General features: G+C 42.6%; 1 protein-coding gene across 3 annotated transcripts in view; it reads left to right on the top strand.

Annotated features, from left to right (window-relative positions):
• The window catches only part of si:dkey-166d12.2 (rap1 GTPase-activating protein 1), a 112,729-nt gene that overhangs the window by 21,382 nt on the left and 73,233 nt on the right, over nt 1-18,114 (top strand). For all 3 annotated transcript variants that reach the window (XM_037099996.1, XM_037099999.1, XM_037099995.1), the window contains one exon: nt 1,122-1,162. The gene's annotated coding sequence lies outside the window, so the exon portion shown is untranslated. The remainder of the gene's footprint in view (nt 1-1,121; nt 1,163-18,114) is intronic.

The raw sequence follows: 18,114 nt of genomic DNA, 5'->3' as shown, positions 1-18,114 counted from the left end.
GGATGATGATATAGTTTTTTGGAGGTTTACTATGTGTTTCTGTATACGAGACACCAGGGCCTCCACGTCGTCCTGATTCCCTCCTCCAACCTGCAGAGAGAACTGTAACCCCGTCGACAGCGAAAGGGAAGCAAGCAGATCTACTCTGTTCAGTCTCTGAAGCTTGAAACAGCGTTAGCTGGCGTGTTAACACTGATGAAGCTAAGCTAAGACCATGACTGAAAGAAACACACCAACAGCAGCCCAAAACAGAGTTTGCCTGACCTGGTTTACCAAGAATATAATAATTTACATGTTTGCGATGACGTTACGATGGTAGAAGGCTTCATTGCGGATTACTGTCGTCCTGCTGCCTCAAAAATACAAACTGCACATACAGATACTTCCTTACTTACTGACGTTTGGGATATAACTTGCATAGAGCGCGTTCTTCAAATGAATGATGTCAAATTTTAGAAGCAAAGCTCTTCAAGCATGAATCTAATGTTTTGGGCAAAAACAATAATTTGTTCCACTTTGTCCTTATTTGCTTTTTTTTTTTTCTTTCTTTCTTTCTTCTTTGAATAAATGGGTTTCGTGCACCAATCACATGGGCCCACACACATTTTTCAATTTATTATTCAGGCTCAGGGACAGAATTGTCATGGTGGCTTAGTACTAGGCATTAACCCTACAGTTAAAACGGCTGTCTGAGTTTCCATTAACCGACACAATGGAACCGCCCCGGCTAATTTTCACAGCTCCACTTTAGTAATAATTGATATTCATGATGTGCGTTCCTGCAGCTGCCTGTTAAATTCAGGGTACACAGACTCCGGGGGCCGGTGGGTGGTTTAATCTGCTCCCGGATGTGTTTCGTATTTAAGTCAGCAAATCAGTCAAATGCAAGCCGCATGGAAACGATAGCTGTGTTTTCAGTCAAGCGCGCGAGATGAGATTCACTGCATATCATAATGAAAATGATTATGGTATTAATTGTTGACAAGCAATCTGCTCGTTGATGGATGAGTACATTAAGCTGTGGCTACCTGAATGTGTTCATTTGATGGTGTTCCTCTCCTATGGGTGGCATATTTCCAATGTTTTTAATCACTAATTGAGATTTTCTCTGTTTTCCTCAGGATCAGCTGACCAGAGGACCGTAAAGCTCGGCAGCTTACAGGTTGGAGAACAATCACTTACACGCACATCATCGCTCATTACAACATCTCGCTGACGGTCAGAAGTGGAAAATAGAATTCAAGCTCATATATTTTTCACCTGCCCCGCGGGGAGAAAACAACACAGAAGTGAAGAGAGAATAGAAATAAAAACACATGGTGTTTTATCGCCGCTCTGTGTATGGCGAGCAGCCGTGCGGCGGGAGCGCTCCGGGTCACTTCCTGTGGTGTTTGCGATGGCTGTGACTGGTGTTTGCTGAGATTATTGCCTCTGCGTGCAGTCGGCAGCAGAGACAGCCAGCAGCGTGCAGCCCTTTTAAACCCCGCTGTCCTTCTACAGACTCTGTTCTCCATTACCTTGACGAAGACGTGTGGGCTTCCAGAGGTTTTAGTGCACTGCCTTTAATTATGGACCTGTTCGGCGGTTAATTAGGGAGGAAACACGGTCAAAGCCATTATGCGCTGCGTTCGTCTGGGGACAGAGGGCTTCCTCTTTCTTTTATCGCATTCGCCGTCTTGTTTTCCTCCTGAATTGGCTTGTGCGTTTAAGCCGAGGGTTTAAACACATTTAACGACAAAGATATTTATAAAGGTGTCAGCAAGGTGCACTTAATGCTCCGAGCTTCCTTTGTGTTTCTTCATCCAGTGGCAGGACTGCATTTATAATGCAGCTGAACTCCTGATCGCCTGACTGCATCTCATGTCTGGCTTCTCTTTGCATCGTTCAGTTTGGTTGTGTTCAGTTTTTCGGTTGATTAGAAGAATGAATCGATTTCCTTTTGCGGTGCTGTAGCTTTCTTTGGATCTTGTCTGTAAACAAAATACTGTCTAGGGGGAAAAGGAAAAAGAAAAATGTTGCTGCATCAGCATCATTATGCAACCAAAACAAGAAGAGGCATCGTTTTCCCTGGTCGCTTTCCCCAGGTAACGCTGGAACAAGAGGACTAACTCCGCTGATGGAGGAGGCGAAGAGGTGAAGAGAGTGATAGAAACGGAGGTAAAACCAGAGTGAAGCATCAGGCATTTACTCGATGGAGAGTAGCGGTGTCGGGTCAAAATCCATTCCCCAGACGATATCTGTTCCTCTTACCAGCGATACTGGAGATGGTTCAAAACTGGAATTCCTTCAACTGGATCAATGAGTAACTAAACCTGCCTGCTGGATTTGTGGATCAAATGTGGATTCCTTAGGTTGTTCTTTGCTTTGCACAATAGCCAAACTGTTAGCCGTAGCCATGTTGCTAACGCTGTGCTTGCAAAAAAAAGTGATAGCCAAGTGAAAAGCATGAAGGGGGGAAGTTTTGTACCTCTATGACACATGAGATAGTAATCACTGTCATATAAACCCAACAGTCGGACTCTTGTCTTCCGCTCTGTCTTTTTTATTCCGGCTGTTTTCTCCGTGCAGAGCTTCTACAACTTTTCCACATTATTTCCAATTTCCACAGTCGAGTGCCTTTATCTTTGTGTTGTTGACAGTGCAGGACACTTCAGTAGGCAAGAAGGCAATCTGCATTGCTTGCCTGTGTACTTCCGGGTGAATAATTCATGAGCTGGCCTACTGTCAGCTCGGCTCTCGGAGTGCAGAAGCTGTACAGTGTGTAGAAGACCGAGGCTGCGGTGCATCCCCAGAATGCTTTGGTCTGTTTCGTGGACCTGTCATGCTTAACGAGGTGGAGGATGAAGGATCTGCCCTTTAAAATGTTTCCATCAGCACCTCAGAAAATCAAACATGAACCAGCCGCCAGTACTAAAAGTCACCGATCAGATCAATAGCTTAACATTTAGTTACACCTTAAAGAATTAGTGATTGCAGTTAAATCTGTTCGCGTACACACACACATCATTTAGTCAGACTTTATTGTCTGGATCAGTGACTTCTAACCTGTGAGTCGAGGTGATATCTTTAACTAGTGACACAAATGACAAAAAAAGATCCCAACGTATGTTTTACATCTAACACACACACAGTATATCTATTTTCATCATAGCGTTGTGTTTCTGTTGATCTATTATAGACGCAGTCTTTCAAATTCTCCAGCAAAGCAGTCGTATCCATCACAGAACCAGTTGTGTTTTGCTGCCGCCATGTTTCTGACCCACGTGCGAGGCGAACATGAGGCAGAAACAATCAGTTTATCGCAACCAGAGAGAAACATGGATTAAGCATTTGCATAGTTATTAGCTAAGTTATTTGACGTTGAACAGATTAACACTGTTCCTATCGATCTGATTGAAAATGTATTAAGATTGGTCCAGAATAGATCAGTCTCCTCTCGCTGAAGTTGCTTCATGAGGGCTAATATACTGATTACCAGTGGAATAATACGATCCATGTAAACACAGCGCACATCAAAACCAACGCAGCAGTCTGTCGAGATAAATGCCTTGCAAACAAAATCTATTTTGTGCGTTTTTAACAAAATGATGCCACTTTATCAGCCACAGAAATTCAGATGCCATGTTTAGCAGACGTGACAGAACTGTGGCTTGCGGTATGTTTTATGTTTATCCCCAAAAGATTTAGAATGCTAAGCAGATAAACAAACGAGAGAGCCTCAGGTCGAGGTGATGTTTGAGTACAGGCATTACAATTATACTAAGAAGCAACAAAAACTTTCTGGGGAAAAGAATTAACGGATGTGGCCAGAACACTAACACATTTATGTCAGATGGGTTTTATTGACATGTTTTCCTCACTGAGTTGACTATTGACTAATGTATACGTTACTGTTTGACATCTCTTGTCAGTATTGTCCTCCTCAGAGCTCCTGTGTGCCGGGTTATGACTCTAATAACAGGCCGGATCCATTGTTTTCATGTTCCGTTTGCTCTCTATTCCCTCATGTTCCTCCTCCTCCTCCTCCTCCTCGGTGTCCATTTCTGTCAGTGATGTGTTGCCTTGGACCACAGCTGTGAGGCATAAAGTTTTCTGATCTTTGGGTCAAGGAATGATGCAGTAGTCACTGGTAGCAGAGTGTTCAGCAGCTCATAGCCCGAAATAACAGATGAGGCTGTCAAGACGGGGGAGCGCTGCCTGATCTGGGCTACGCGTCTCGGTGCAGGGTCACCTCGGTTGCCTGTGCTTTTCAGATTCTCTGGAAATCCAGTTCTGACAGGGGACACAAAGCTAAATGTGGCACCACTGTCTGTCTGAATGAAAAGAAATGTCCCGAACAAATGCGAAGAAGTAAAATTCTACTAAACAAAGCGAGACAAAGCTTTCAGACTGATGTATTGGAATCATTTTCTCCCAAATAGCTTGTTGGATGTGAATACAATGAACCAGTCATTATATTTCCATCCGGGCTGCAGTGCTCCCTGTATTATAACTAATGTGGCTGTTTATTTAACTTCTCGGCATCGAGCACTGAAATAGCTGCAGGATGCGTTTGTGTGAAGCGCAGTCTGGTGGTTACAGAAGTTGGTTTTGTGCTGTGACTCATCAGAGGATGATTAGAAATGTTCAAACCAGATGAAATGTCTGCGTTTCACTTTTATCTTGTCGTTAATATTGATTTTATCTCATAATTCATGCAGGCAGCATCGTCTCCTCACAGACCCACATGAACGCACCTGCTTGCTCTAAATTAAAGATTGATGTTCAGAATGCAAATCTACATTTTTGTTTTAGGTCATACTTCTGATCCGTACGGAAATGCAAAATGGTGCATATTTAGTTGGATTATTTGTATATTTAAATGTCAAATATCAGAAAAGGTTTGTAAGATATGGCCAGAATCTTTGTTCTTACATTGTCAAGAGTGTGTGAAGAATCAAAAGAGTTGAGTTTATGTCAAAGATATCCATCTACTGTGTTGTGGAAATATCTGCTGAAGTTAGCATGCTAATCGGCTAGCCTGAGCCTGTCCTGTCTCATAATTCCGCATTATATACTTCAAGATGTAAACCAAGCTGTCTCAGTGTCACACCGCAATCACAAAACAAATTTAAGGGATATTCTGGTGTAAGTTTAATCCATGGTCTAACACATCGTGACACAGAGTAAGACCCTCGAGAGATCAAGTTTTCCGACTGCTAGCTTATGTGGTTTTAGCAACCTCAGACAAGACCACACGATAGCAATACACTGCACCATGCCTCCACCAAGAAACCGCCATCAAAAAGCCACAAATGATGAAAAGTCTTGGTATGCTGAGTCCTCTGGTCCCTGCCCACACCCGTAGTTGAATTCTGGCCATATTTGACAAATTACACCTTTTAAAATAAGTTACCAACTAAGGATATCTGTAAGTTAATATTATTGCTCCTGTTTACCATATATTGATTTTAATATTCATATTCTGAGCCGTAAGTCTCCATATTATACAATATTCTAGAGATTTTTTACAGGAGGCTTTGTTCATTTATTATTCTTCACCTGATTTATTGAGCATATTTATTCAAAAAATTTGGCGGACATCGTTTTTTGTTGTCGATGTTATTTTCTGACTCATAGTCATTAAAAAAAGAGAAACTCAAAATTCCCCTAATATATTAACACAATGAAATAAGAGCTGGTATCTGTAAACACTTCTGCTCCGGGAATTTTTTCAATTAGCATTTTAATCAGTGTATATTTGATTATGGTAATACATTTGCATATTTAAAAGCATACAACTCTAAAAAATGTAGACACAAAAACAATTGCTTTGATTTAATGATCAACTGGGAAAGTTTCACAATGATGTTTATTAATATGAGCCCTGTTCACCTGTAGCGTCTCCTGATAATGAAATGCTGGTGTTTTTGATAATTACACCCCGTCAACCATAAAATGTATCAACCAATCACAAATCAGACTTTTCAGTCTTTCACGGAAAGGTTATTATGGAAAATCCCTCACAGAATTTCTTTATTCATCAGTAAGTAATCTTATTTTAACTAGGATTTGTTCATTGTGCCCGTAACAATAAAACTCCACTTATCCCAGACAATGTTTAATACGGCCCTGTATTGGCGGACGGGCTCAGTCGGAGTATTGCCTGGCAGCCCACGGGGGCCTCTCCATGGCTCCCAGTTAAACTCATTACAGGCTCCACTATGCAGTGTTACGGCTTCTTTCAGGAAAATTGCCTGCTCCAAAATTACCCGCTTATTTTTTTTTTTTTTGTTTCGCGGATTAACTCTCAGTGCTTCAGGTTGAAGAACCTTGCGTCACCGTGAGCCGCACTAATAGCAAATACAAAGAAATGAAAAATAAAAGGAAAACAGATGTGGTTCTACTCAGACGGAGGAAAGTAATAGTGTTCATTTGGAGACAGCAATCCTCCCGATTCCTAGAAGGATCGGAATGAGAAGATTTAATATTGCCTTGGAAGGTCGCTGGGAGCGGGGATGAGTCCCTCCACTGGACGTTATCCCTCCTGCTGATGTGTCCTTGAACAAGATGTTTAATGAGTCACCTACAGACTCGCTGCTTGACTTTCCTTCTGTGATATGTAGCATCACTACTCAAGTGGCCAATTACATGCCAAGGCTTTGGTCCAAATAGAGAGTGGAGCCTTGGATATCAAATATTCAGCCTTTAAGCAAGCAAATACCACACAGTAAATCTGCCCAATTTACATTTGTATATTACTGTTTCTTCCACTGTGAGAAAACTCGATCAATAACAATAATGTATTCTGGGCAAAAATAGGTGTCTACAGATTCTTGACCTGCTCCCTCCCACTCGAGGATTCCTTATCTGTATTTACTTGCATTTTCCAGAATAGTGTATTAGAATTTAAATCACGCCGAGGATTGCCCTGGAGGTTTTGTGCCAAGGTGAAGTTGATGAATACAAGTTACAGCAAATAATGAGTTTAAAAAAAAAGGGGTTTCTAAATCAGAATCTCTCTAGGGAGGGCAAATGGAAAGACACGTTCTCTGTGTGGAGCACAGTATCAATATTATTATTATTCAGGTTCTGCTAAATGTAATATAAGTAAGTATGTTTTTGCTAAATCCTGTATCTCAGCGAAGTCACCTGGATAAAATGTCAGCAGCTAAGGTTTTGTTCACATTTCTACATGTCAAATGCTACATACCATATTGAATATCTACAAATAGTGTCTTATCATTTACAGATTATATGTTTATCACCTGACTGACATATCATAAAGTTATGACTTTCATAAAATTACAAATTGAACCTCAAACATGAAGTTGCAGTATAAAGAAAGTTTTATCATGTCCGTGGTTTGCAGAAACTTACATTTGCAACCATTATTCTGCCAACTGAGTAGATTTAAAGGACAGAAGACAATTATATCTTATATTGTAATCACTGATATATTTTAATCTTAACTTAAATCCTTCAGGTAGATTTATTTATCGGTCGCACTCATCGAGGCACATTTGCTCACTTTAGTCTCTCACCAAACTATACTATGAAAGATATTATCATAAAGAATTTGCACTGATTTAAGTGCGTTAACTTACCTTAACTACGCATGTTTCATTACAAATAAATGTTGATTGAGCACAGTAAATACAAATAAAGGCTATATCATCTATCTAAACACACTTGTATGGTACCTTAGTACACATCCACTTGATTTTTGTTATAGCCTCACTGGAAAAAAAAAAGATATTCCACAGCAGTGGAGAGCAGTAAGACAAAGCTCTGTGTGGGCCTGCCAACTGTTTGATTTCTTATTTATCCTCTTTATAAAAGATAGATGATAGATTGAAGAGTCAGACTGCATCTTGTGATCTGAATGTTCATGGGAAAATGGAAGGTTTTGCAAGGTGTTCTGCTGGATAAAGAGGTGCTGATTCATGTGGAGTTTGTTGTCCAATGTGGCTGAAATAGGGAGCCAGTGAAGTGAGGAAATAATCAGTGTTATGTGTCAAATGTTTTGGCCGAATTGTGGATGACATGAGAAGGTTACAATACTCAATTCCAGATGAGATGAACGTCTAAATGTCTGGAATGTCTGAAATAGGAGCATGTGCGAAAAAAAGCAGTGGTCCTAAGATTGAGCCCTGTGGTACCCCAAAGGAAAGGAAATGAATATAAGAGGTACAGCGGTGAATGTGAATGTGTCCTACGAAACGATGTGAACATACATTTACAACCTGAAGTGCATAAAGGAGCATTATGTGAGATTTCTGTTATTGAAACACTCAAAAATTAACATAATGTGCAAAAATGAATATTTTTAAGGGTTGTGATGTTAAAGTCATTGTGTTGCTGGGGTATCTATAAAAGTTAGCATGCTAACCAGCTACCCTGTAGCCACTTTGTACATGAAGATGTGATGGTTCAGTGATAAACAATACCGGCACAGAGCTAGCTAGTATGACCACTAGCAACATGGTTGACTGAGCATGCTAGCTAAAGGCTGCTACGGTTAGCAGCAGTCAGGGATTGTAATAATGTCATGCTGCCCTCTATTTGTTTAGAGTATTAATCTCTCTCTCTCTGTCTCTCTCAACCCAACCAGTCGAGGCAGATTGGTTGATTGATTGATTGAGATGTCCAGTTCTTGCATTTGCTCCTTTTAATATCAAACTGACACATATATAAATCTCAGCTCACTTGTATATTGATTCTCTGAAGGACGCACTTAAGCCACCATGTGTGCTCATCTGCTGCTGGAACATTAACACTGACGTCCTTGCTTGTGCTTGGAGAAAGTAGTCTTGACTCACTCGGACCACTTCCACGCATGGAGCTCTTCTGATCAAACTGATAAATTGCTACCTTAAATGCTTCTCTTTTTATTCAGGGACTCCATTCATCGAGGATACAATGAATTTCTCCCTCGGCTCGTCTTTGATGTGACCTTGTGTCGCCAGTCATACATCATTCCAAAACACAGACGTCTTGATTAGGCTTTGGTTCCAGTCTGAAAGGTGGGATAGAGGGGGAAGGGAAAGGAAGGGAAGGGAGGGGAAGGGAGGGGGGGGTTTATTCCTGACTTGAATACTGCTTATAAGAAATAGAAAATGACCAAGACCACTGTCACCCCACTCCTCTTCCTCTCTCTCCACGCACTCCAAGCATTTGTGCATTAAAAAGATTTCTAGAATCAGTGCTGCAGAGTTTTTCCGAACAGAAACTGATAAAACAGCCTCAAGGGGAGAATTGGACTTGAGTGATGTTAAGGGCTAAAGTATTGTGTATTCCTTTATCATACAGGGTCCAGATGGATGTTATTTATAACAGCTTGCCCTGGGCTGCCTGTTGTTGGACATTTCTGAGCAATGGAACCTGTTGTGAGTGCTGCGGTCTGATAAGGATGATATTTCCTCCCCTTATTTATCGAGTTAAATCAATGTTCCCTGTGCAATAGATTTCATGTTCAAAATTTGTACCTCACTGGAACAAATAGATTCACATCAGGCTCCGCTGTTCTCCCCCGTCAAATATAAAGTAGCTCTGACATTTTGAAGCTTTTTGTTTTATTGATCCATAAATATTTTCCATCATCCCTTTTTCAGTGCTGGTGCTGTTCTGTTGAAATGAGTTTAGTGATATTTTTACGATCCTGTCAGAGCGGTCTTGTGATGCTTGTTTGGGTTTACAAACCTGTAGTCGATGAAACGTCGTCCCAGAGAGCTCGTCACACCGAGTCGTTCCCCTCACAGGAGCGAGCTTAGCAGTTCCCCAGCTGGAGTCTGGGGGCTCTCAAAGGGTCGGAGCCACAGCGGGGATTGGACAGTGCCAGCGCTGTCAGATCTGGTGAAATGCCACAGTGGGAACAAAGGCAAATGAAAGAGCTTTTCTGCCCTTTGATGGCGCAACGAAACTCGAGGGCTATTGCCAAGAGCCGTGGAGCGGTGTGAACTCGGAGATCACGCCGCACACTGGGACTCTGTGCTAGAAATCACCTTGCTTCACCTTGAGAAGCTGTTTCACTCCGGCGTGTCTCGTGATTGGAGTTTTTGGAAATACTGTGGTGTGGGGGGAAAAAAAAGAAGTAAAAACTCACCCTGGGCTATAGAGGGGCTGCCCGAGTACATTTTGGTTAGAGGAAAGTTAAGATGGACAATGAAAGCTGAAGTATGTTTCCAAACCTTATTAAAGTGAATCAGAAAAAGAGTCAAAAAGTCTCAGTTCTCAACACTTTGTTTGGGCTGTGCAGGATCAATCAATGTTACACAACCTGCCCAGAATCAAACAGCAGGCAAAGTTAGCAACTAGCTGGTGAACAAAACTGAGCATCTACCAGCTGAACAGACAGGTATTTCTTACTACGCTTCTGTCTTTCTGTTCGCTAACAAGGTTGCCCTGACTATGGAAAAGGTAATATTATGTAAAAGATGTGCTTAAAACTTGTCCATGCTGTTCAGAGAGTGGGGAAAATGTAAAGTTGTTGTTAAAATTTATGAAATACATATTTGAAACTGTTTTTTGGGGGAGGTTGCTCTACTTCCATTTTTTGTTTTATAGAAAGAAGTAATACTTGCAGTACCTATTTTGAATCTGAAACTGACTGACTCAAGGTCACATCACTGGAAACAACTGTGTCTGGAAAGAATCCAGAATCCAGAATCTATCATTTGCTTAACAAAATGGAGTATTTATGAATCCAAAATGCTAAATAATCTGGATTAAAATGATTATCATTTGTTGTAGCTTTGGCATTACATCAAATGGAAAGAACTTTTGTGCATTTATCGCTTGTTTCCTGTAATTTATTGTGACGCATTTACAAATTGGAGTAGATTAACATTATTGTCCATCTCATTGGACATTTTTTTAGCCTCTTCCTGCACTGCACACCATTAAAACATACAAATATACATCATACAGTAGCACATATGGGCAGATGGCAGCAAATAGGTCGTATAGATAACACCAGAGAGCATCGTGGAAACTATGAGTCTTGACTAGATTTTCCAGTAAAGGTCAGTGGATTTAAACAAAGCTGCTCAGTGCATTAAATGTTAGCAATGATAGATTCACCGAATGTCAGCAGGATTAAGTGGATCTGTTATCAGAACTTTCTGCTGGTGCTGTCCATGGTGCTGAAAGTCTGCAGCTCCCAGCCCTTCAGGCTTCATATGCATAATGCAGTCCATCGTCCAGCGGGTCCTGTGCTGCAGGGAGTCAGCGCTGCTCACACTCTCAACATGTTTATCAGATGGAGATGTTGATTTTCAAATTGCTCATAACTTGTTTGAGCTGACTCGCTTTGAATTCAGTGCACAGCAGAGAGAAGCGTAAAAACAGGACTCCACTGGATGTTACACTTCACTTTTATGTTCTTGTTAACTTCTGTGAGGATAAAACCAACAAAACAAAGAAACAATAAAAAGCAGAAACTCTTCTTAGAGTTAGTTTTTCAAAAGTAAAACTACCAGTAATCGAGGATAGGTTCAGATTTTTCCAAGTCAACTAACTCAAACGGCAGCATGTTGATGGTTGCTGTTACAGTTTTTTATTCCTTGTCTCCTCGCTGACCCTGAGGTGATTTCTTTGTAAGTGGCTCCAGTAGAAGAGAGCAGGGACAAACTCAACAGTTCACATTCTGTACCAAAAAAAAAGCAATCTAAAGCTAACAGCCCAAGATCAGTCGTATCAAGTGAGTATAGAGTTATAGTCTTTTTTAGTGCCATGTCTCTCACATCAGCAAAAGATCACTTTGGAGCCGGTATAAGAGAGAAAATAGGAAATGGAAGAATAAAGTTTGACCAGACCAATTTAACCAGGAAAGAAAAACACATTGAAGAACATGAGATTCTTCTGCATTTTCATTTCTCCTGTTCATTTGGTATCAATTTATTTTATTTCATTTACTTTATGACAGTTGATGCATCGATGAAGCCACACATCGTTTCAACCTGAGGCATGTGAATATTAGTATTAAAGGATAAGTGCTCCCATATATGAAAAGTCAGAGCTTATCTGCTGACCGTCATGCCGATGGAAAGTTGGGTTAACTTCCGTAGTCCACAAAATAAAACCAGCAAAACATTGTTGGCTGTGATTCTCAACTGAAGTAGAATGGGATTTGTGTGTGTATATACGTGACAAAGCTGCAATAATAATAACATACAACATAAAGATCTCCAGAAGCCACGAGATCCCAAATTGATTTGAAAAGGCTTTATTTGGAGAGTGCTCTCTAACAGCTAATCATTGAGTCATTGCTTGAGTATTTGACTTCCTGCTTATGATTTTGCAGAAATCTCACTTTGGACGTGTGTTTGAGCTCATGCACTCCCTTCAGACAGGGCACAAGCTAAGCTTTTTAGCAACTACAGAGAAGATTTCAACTTAAAAAAACAAGGCTAAATGACGTCTTTTAACTTAGATAATGAGTGAATTTTTATTTTTGGGCGAACTTATCCTTTATCATATTATTGATAGATATCCGTCTCTTAATTTAACCTGTTTGGAACGAATCAGCACACAGTATTTACATGCTAGTTCCACTATATATGAAAGGCGTAAGGATTTTTCTTGCTTCTATATTTAGGAAACTTGGCCGTGATATGAACACATAACCTGACATTTTCTGTTACTCTTTTTAAAATGTCGTTATATTGCAAAGTGACAGGCAATTTGCATATTACAGGTCCCCAATTAAGAGTCACAGCCACAGATGCCAAGAAGAAAAGGAAACAGGCGGAAAAAAAAACCCCTCTTCTCTGCATTGACTGCCTCCCATTTTTCACATTCACTGCCACATCTCGGCTGTAAACACAAGCATGTTGAAGTGTAAGAAGTTTTTAATCTGGTGACATGCCGAGGAGGAGGCCAGCGCAGGTCAGGATGGAGGTTACTGACAGTGGACGGGCCCTGAGGTCTCAATGAATGATTATTTTGATGAGGCTGCATGATTAGAAATCCCTCCCTGCCTCCTCTCGGTCCCTATCTCGCCCTCTCATGTGGATAAATCAAAGTCGGCCCCTGACTGGGCCTCTGCCTGCTCCTCTATCTGCAGAGTCATTATCCCAAGGATGTGGTCCACGGGGTTTTCTCCCCTCCAGTAGTTGTTGCATGAAAAATAAGCTTTGGTTTCTCTCCCCCCCCCTACCCCGCCTCCCCGTCTCGGCTCTCCAATATCTCTTTTTATTTGTTCTAATAGGCCTCTTCTCCTGGTTCTCACTCCAGAGAGCGAGTTTACGCGTCCTGCTGGGGCTTTTGTTTTTCAGCGGGATCGTGGCGCTTGTTTCGGTGCTGTAAATCGTCACGTTGTGCCCCTTGCTCTACATGGCTCGAGGGGCTCGTTCACAGCTTCTGCCTCTCCGTTGGTGTGATTTGTGTCTTCATATTCCTTCTCCTCCGTCTCCTCTCCAGCACGCCACCTGCGCCTGTAAATGGCTGTATGAAGACAGATAAAATAGAAACAAAGGCGACTGGGTCCTGTCATGCTTAATGATCCTATATATACATCCACACCTTGTTGCCCATTTCACACACCCCCCCTTTTTTCTCCTCTATCTCTCTATCTGTCTCTCTTTTTTTATCCTGTGCCACCCCCACCTCCTCCCTTATCCTCCCTTCTCCTCCTCCTCCTCTGTTATCATGGCCCGGAGAAGAGTTGTGAAATTCATGACATTCAGATCTAGAGGGGCTGGGTGATGGAGGACAAGAATAGTCTCCCGAGTTCCTGCTGGAATCAGTCTGTCTTTTGATGAGCGAGTTAGACGATGTCAGCACCCCCCGATAATCTCGCTCCTGCAATTTGTGGCAGAGACAGAGAGAGAGAGAAAGAGGGAGAGAGAGAGAGAGAGAGAGAGGGAGAATCTCATTTGTTGCATTTGGTTACGGAACAGTGGCTGCCTCTGCAGAGTCTGTTTCTGCTCCATAACCTTATAAATGCGGTGCCCAGTAACGTGCGCCCAACCTGAGACGGAATAATGGAGACAGTGTCATGAAGATAAGGCGCGATAAGATCTTAATGCCTCTGTTCATGGCTTATTGTGTCCCCCCCCCCCACTCTCCTCCTCACTGCTCTGTTGCAGCGAAGTCTATCTGCTTGAAATTCAAAGTTGTCTGTGTCAAACAGCCCCCGAGACACTCAGCAGCTTCGGGAGGATGAAAAGTAGTTCCTCCGGCTAACAGCGAGGGGTACTGTTGCTCCAAGACAACTTCATTATTCCTCTTCCTCTTTTCCCTCTCTCCCCATTCTCACATAAATCCCAGAATAAGTGAGGCGGAAGAAGCGATGAATGTTTTTGTGCGATTTCCGCTTTGAGTGCTCTTTAACAGCTAATCAATGAGTCATGACTCGAGTATTTAACGTACTGCAGATGATTTTGCAAGCCGTTAGCGTTAGCACCACAGAGAAGTCTCACTTTTTAAAAGATGAAAAGCAATAGTGCATTTTATGCCGCAGAAGGCTGGACAAAAAGGACACGAGAGTGTGATTGTGAGCATTTCAGGCCACTGAGGCAGAACCTGTCATCCTTGCAAACTTGTCATGGATGTAGTTGTGCAGACAACTGGTGAATATTTAATGCGTCCGTGTCCCGCTCTGCTGTCCCCCGCAGGGAAAGGACTGCACTGTAACTGTGTAATAGCTCATTAGCCCCGAAGACAAACTTCAGGAGGGCTGTTGCTGCACTTGTAGGTTTGCTGACTGTGGGCAGCTTCAGTGAATGTGGCTGGGAGGACGGCCGGCTGTACAGAAGAAGAAGGTGGATGTTCAGCTGCTGTGTGGCCTTTTCAGGCAGTGAAACAGAGCAGAAATCTATAAGTGCAGATGACTTCAATGAGCTTCCTGTATTCATATTGTCGAATACAAACTATTGTAGAGAAGAAAGTCAATGCCTGTCTCTTCAACCCATTATTTCATTTATTAAGTTCCTTCCTGTTGAGTGTAATAATTGGTTATGGATAGTGGTTCACGATCTTTTTTCAGAATTTCTCTGGATAAATATTTTCAAGTTCCCACAAACACACACGTCCTTTTGTCACCAAATTTCTGTAGAATTGTGTGTAATCAGTGAAGAGCTGCAACTTTAGTGCGACCTCCTTCTGAAAAACTAGAATGAAAAGCGAGTCACCTTGATAGTGGAAGCATTAAAAATGCAGCATGTGTCCGTCGCTCGGGATTTACTCAAAGTTGCCTCCATGCACGAAAATGGCAACTCCCCAGGAGCACACAAACAAACACTGGATCATCTTCTCTCCGAGAAATACACCTCTAATCCAGTCCATCTTCTAAAGTGACTTGTTGAGGCTTTGTGCTGCAGATCTTCTCAACTCAGGGCAGCGGCTGCCATCTTATGTCAATATTTAGAGAGCGGCAGGTGACACAAGTTTTTCTTCTTCTTTCTACTGCTATTTCTGAAATGAAACAAGCAAAATAGACAAAATATGAATGAATGAATGATTGAATGAGGTAGTTTTTCTTGATTGAACCGACTGCAGACAGACATTTCATAGGTTGGATGTGTCGAACTACAATGTATTGTAAAAACTGTGATGCCTCATATGTTTTGCCTCGTCCCCACCCGCTATAACTCCCGGCCGACCAAAGAACGATGGCATTTATTGGGGTTTTAAATCGTATGAATAACAACGACTGAGTTCTTTACATCCCATCGGTTAGCTTACATAAAAGAGATATAGATGCTACATGTTTGTGAAGATTCTCAGTCATCCTGGTCATGGTGTATCTGCACAGTACGAATGCAAATGGAGCTCGCTTGAGTTCGTTGAGGACGCTTCGCCTCTCGTCTCACAGGCTCCTTTAATTGTGACTGACTGGTGGGGAGTCACAAGCTTTTAACCCTTTGTGACCCTGCAGGGTCACATACGTGTCTTCAAGCCACTCCGGCCATCATGTGAGTCGCCGAGGTCACAAGAGCCCAAGTGTGGGTGGGTTGTTGAGCTGCGTCTGCGTTGTAAGTGGCTGATGAGTGGTGTTGAAGACCACTGCTTGGTGTTCTTGTGTTTTCAGTGTTTCTGTAGTTCATCAAATTTTCAAAGTTGTTGTTCGAGTTTTTATAAAATGCATACGTTTATAGTTATGGTTTTAGTGGGGGGTTTGTTATCCAAGTATCTACCACTGTGACAGCACTGTTTCAGAGTGAACCCCATCTCACTGAGGGCAGCCTCCTCCCGTCGCCAGTCAAGTCCTCAAAGTCAAGGCTGACCCGCTTTTAGAGGAGCAGCACGCCAGCCAGGCGGCGCCACGTCTCCCGAAAGAAGCCTGCAGGCGTAGACTAATTACACCAAAATGCCCTTTTCCCTTTCACCTGCCTCACAAAAATCACTCTGGGTAAATAGCTTTTCGCTCTCTCTCTCTCTCTTTCTCACCATCCACATCCTCACGAAGGACATCTTTTGAGGGACGAGATGGAAAAAGGCTACGGTGAAAGGAGCCGTTGAAACCACATTACTGTAGCGACAATAACGAGTTTGTCAGCAGGAGTGTGGGCTCCGGAGAATCATTCTGTCAGAGGCATTTCAGTGTCGCTGTCGGCCGAGGCACCGGGGCGGACTGACTGGAATAGAAGAGCTGCCATTTGTGCGCGCTTTTTGTCTAAATATAAAAGAGATCTGACTGGAGGAGGAGGATGCATATTTTTGCCTGCGGTTTGTACTGTTGACGTCCTGCTTTTTTTCCAGTGAGGTACATCTGCATAAAAAAGCTGGCAGATAAAATGACCGTTGGATGTGTAAAGGCGTGAAAATAAGGAGACGCGCCACCTTGAGAAAACAAACAAATAAGAAGGTGGAAACACCTCAGCTGTGAAGGGATTCTTGGTAGCTGCTGCGTTCAGGTTCAGATCGTTTTGACGACGGCCCCGAGGTCACGACCCAAATATATCAGATAATACAATATTATATGTTGTTACGTACGTTGGTTGTTTTCTGCAGCACTGTCACTTCATCTTACTAAAACACTCCAGCGATTTAAGTCGCCTTTTCACTAGCAGTGATTGATTGTGTTTTTTTTTTTTTATTTTAGATACAGAAAAGTCAAGCAGGACAATCAGTTTCAATATCAGTCAGTGAAGGAGCTGAGGGACCTTGGCGGGGACACTGTGAATGACACATTCCTCCGCGTCCTCTCCTCCAAACATCTGATTTGATTTATAGCCCACGTCTGGCCACAGTCCAGTCAGACCAAATGGAATCACAAAAGGTCGGCTGGAGAGTCATCGGGGCACCCCGACATTAGCACTGGGGACAAGAAGACAATCAGTGCTCTCAGGCTGGACGTGGGAAGGCAAGGATATACATACATGTCATCGCAGCAAAAAAATGTTGATAATAAAGATGGATAAATTGTGTATCGGAGAGGCAGGGGAGACGGCTGACGGAGGCAGACGGAGGAGGTGAAAGGAGAAAAGAGCAGAAGGGGACGACGGCGAGAGAGAGAGCTGAAATGGAGAGGACAGAAAATGTGAAGAGACAAGACGGAGGAGATGTGAGATTGTCCTCTGTTTGACCAAAAGCAGACATGTGCTCTGCCGGCAGATCAACAGAGATATCACTTTCTACACGCCCTGACATAGGTGGCACTTTGACACGTCTCCCCATTTGATTTAGCGAGGAAGTTCAAGAAAAAGGGCGATCACAGCGAGAAGCTCTTCAATGGCGGTTAGAGAGATGGAATTGCCAGGTTGATATAGGTCAAGTACCGCGCGAGAGACGGGGGAACGTCTGATAATTCCGCTCGACCGCCGTTCAGTCAAAATCCCCCCGCAGTGGGAGTTTTCGTCTGATACGTGATTCAGGTACTCTGACAGGAAAATTAGAGACTCTCCAACGCAGCAGGTCTATTCGGGGGAACTCATATACGCTCCGTTTGGTTTCAAATCATCAGGTTTTGAAACTTAGACTTAGGCCTGCCAAATTAGCGTCTGATGTGAGCTGGCGTGGCACCTTGGCGTCGCGGCTCCGGCACAATCCAAACTTTCTGCCAGATCACTGAAGGGTGGAGGAGCAAATTCATCACTCGCGAACACGGGCGGCGTTCCACTTCATATCGACAGAGGTAGAGACTGCTGCCTCTATCACGAGATATGTTGATATTCTTATTAATGGTCCTCA

This window comes from Acanthopagrus latus, chromosome 6, assembly GCF_904848185.1.
Source record: "Acanthopagrus latus isolate v.2019 chromosome 6, fAcaLat1.1, whole genome shotgun sequence".
Taxonomy (NCBI): domain Eukaryota; kingdom Metazoa; phylum Chordata; class Actinopteri; order Spariformes; family Sparidae; genus Acanthopagrus; species Acanthopagrus latus.
The sequence above is the reverse complement of the archived record's forward strand: the minus strand, read 5'-3'. Positions and strand labels throughout refer to the sequence as shown.